The sequence below is a fragment of the Mesocricetus auratus genome, unplaced genomic scaffold, assembly GCF_017639785.1.
Source record: "Mesocricetus auratus isolate SY011 unplaced genomic scaffold, BCM_Maur_2.0 Super-Scaffold_100022, whole genome shotgun sequence".
Lineage (NCBI taxonomy): Eukaryota > Metazoa > Chordata > Mammalia > Rodentia > Cricetidae > Mesocricetus > Mesocricetus auratus.
The window spans coordinates 23,188,059-23,190,956 of record NW_024429203.1 but is presented as its reverse complement, the minus strand read 5'-3'; positions in this window follow the sequence as shown (position 1 = coordinate 23,190,956).

Sequence of the window (2,898 nt, the reverse complement as noted above, 5' to 3'; positions counted from 1 at the left end):
ATTCTGCCTCAGTATATAAGGCGGAGAATGACCTGGAAGCTGCCAGATTCCAATCTCTGGCCTCTACATACATGTGTACCTGCACACATTCACACACATGTGAACATGCATGCATATTCCCCTCCCCCTCACACACATATGCTTGCCCCTTAAAGTTTAGACGTGTAGAATTCTGAGACATTTGGTGTAGAGATAAATGGTTTCAAAAATTTATTCTATGCCACAGTTACCATTACCTATTTATAAAAATTTTATATACATTATCTTTTTGTTGGTGGTGTGTGTGTGTGTGTGTGTGTGTGTGTGTTTTGTCTTTTGAGATTTCGGGACAGGGTTTCTCTGTGTAGCCCTGGCTGACCCCAAAGTCACAGAGATCCCCCTGCCTCTACTTCCCGAGTGCTGGGATCAAAGGTGTGGGTTACCACGCCCAGCATTGCTGGTGTTTTCATGTTAAGCTTGCTTGGTCAGAACACGCTACCCTAAAAATATACTCACACTACTCATGTAGATGTAAACATGTCCCTCACTGTAAATCTACATTTCAGCTCTTCAGTTCTGCTTTGCAATTTCCTCTTTAGTAGGGTGTGTGTGTGTTGAAGAACAGGCGTCATGGCTACAAGCAGGTGCCTGGCGAGCCGGCTTCTGCTGACGATGACTATCCCAGCAATCTTTGCCCTTTGCCCATTAGCACTGACATCAGAGGCACCTTTCAGCATGTTCCAGGGATCCTGCTTAGAACAGTGGTCCTCAGCCTTCCCAATCCTGTCACCCTTCAATACAGCGCCTCACGTTGTGGTGACACCAACCATAAGACTATCTCTATTGCTACTTCATAACTGAAATTTTGCTACTCTCATCAATCCTAATGTAAATATCTGTGTTCTCTGATGGTCTTAGGAGACCTCTGTGAAAGGGTCGTTTGACTCCCAAAGGGGTCTCAATACACAGGTTGAGAACCACTGGCTTAGAGTCCCATCTACCCCCCAGCTATGCTACGGTGTGTGAGGAAATCCTTCCCTCGTTAGGGAAAGGAGCGCGGGAAGAAGGAAAGACAGAAGATTGTTCAGACAGGACCTTTCCAGCTGCCATTTGCTTCTCGGTGTTTCAAGACAACAGCATCCCAGGAGTCGTTGGGCATGCTCGCTTTGGACCTCCGCTCTGCACCAGTGTGTGGCCCTCTCAGTACTTTCGGATGCTCCATGCTACTGAGATACCCATGAACAAAAATCACTTTTCTTCTTTTCGTAATGATTTGTTTTCATTTTATGTGCATTGGCGTTTTACCAGCATGTGTGTGAGGATATCAGATGCCCTGGAACTGGAGTTACAGACAGTTGCTAGCTGTCGTGTGGGTGCTGGGAAATTGAACCCAGTTCTCTGGAGAGCAGTCAGTGCTCTTAACTGAGCCATCTCTGCAACCCCAAAATTATTCTCTTCTTATACAGCTACCTAATATGGAAAAACAAAACAAGCAGGAATACCCAAAGTAGCCCTCATGCCAATGACAGTCAACATAGGTTCATAAATTCTCTTGGACTTGTGTAAGGCTTGTGTCGTCTCTAAATTGATAGTTTGGTTTGCACACTCGATGTGTGAGCTGGAGGCAAATATTCACCCAGCTATCCACACTTTCAAGAAAGCCGCAGACCAGGAGAGGGAGACGAGGAGACAAAGTTGGGGGAGTTGCAGTGAAAAGATTTAAAGGGTCACACAGCTGTGCCTGCGGGCAGAGCTCAGGGTGGAATCCAGCAGCTCAATTAGAGGAAATTAGTTGTGTTTGTTTCTGTTTCTATGGCAATCAAAGTACCTTAGATACAGGAAATAGGCCAGGTGGGGAAATAAAGAGACACACAAATCCCCAGGTTACAATATCCTTAATAGACCCTAAGAAAGCAGGTTGTAGACTTTCTTAGTTAACAGTAATAGAAGCCATTGGTTTTATGGACACCTTCAATCCCAGCATTTGGGAGGCAGAGACAGGATTAATTAAAGAATCCTCAGCTACAAAGCAAATTCAAACCTAGCCTAAGCTACACGAGACTCAGTCTCAAGAAGAAGAAGAAGAGGAGGAGGGCCAGGAGGAGGCAGCAGTGGCAGCTGGACCACCAAAATGACTCAGAATATAAAGGTATTTACTGCCAAGCCTGACAACTTGAGTTTGATCCCCAGGACCCCCATGATCTGCAAGTTGTCCTCTGACTTCCTCGTGTGAGCCTTGGTAATGAGAGTGTGTGCCCACACGATGAATACGTGTTAGACATATGTAGCCAATGATTTAAATATTTCTCTTCGGCAATACACCTTTTAATATTTTTAATTTGGTTTTTCAAGACAGGGTTTCTCTGTAGCTTTGGCTGTAGAATTCCCTTTGTAGACAGGCTGGCCTTGAACTCACAAAGATCAGCCTTTCTCTGTTTCCTGAGGGCTGGGATTAAATGCACCACTGCCAGCCACCATACCCCCCTTTTTAATCGTAGATCTATTTATTTTATTTTATGTGTATGAGCATTTGCTTGCCTGTATAGATGTGCACAGAGTGAGTATCTGGTGCCTGTAGAGGTCAGAGAAGGTGTCAAATCCCCTGGAACTGGAGTTATGGATAGTTGTGAGCTACCACGGAGGTGCTGGGAACCAAACCTGGGTCCTTTGCAAGAGCAACAAGTGCCCTTAACCACTGAGCCATCATATCCCTTGCCAAGTATACCTATTTTCTTTAAAGATATTATTTTTAGTTATGTGTATGTGCACGTAAGTACAGGTGGGAGGCATCGGTTCCTCCTGGAGCTGAGGTACAGAAAGTTGTGAGTTGCTGTGTGTGTGCTGGGAACTGAACCTGGATCCTCTGGAAGAGCAGTATGTGCTTTCAACCACTGAGCTGTCTCTCCAGCCCCTGCAACA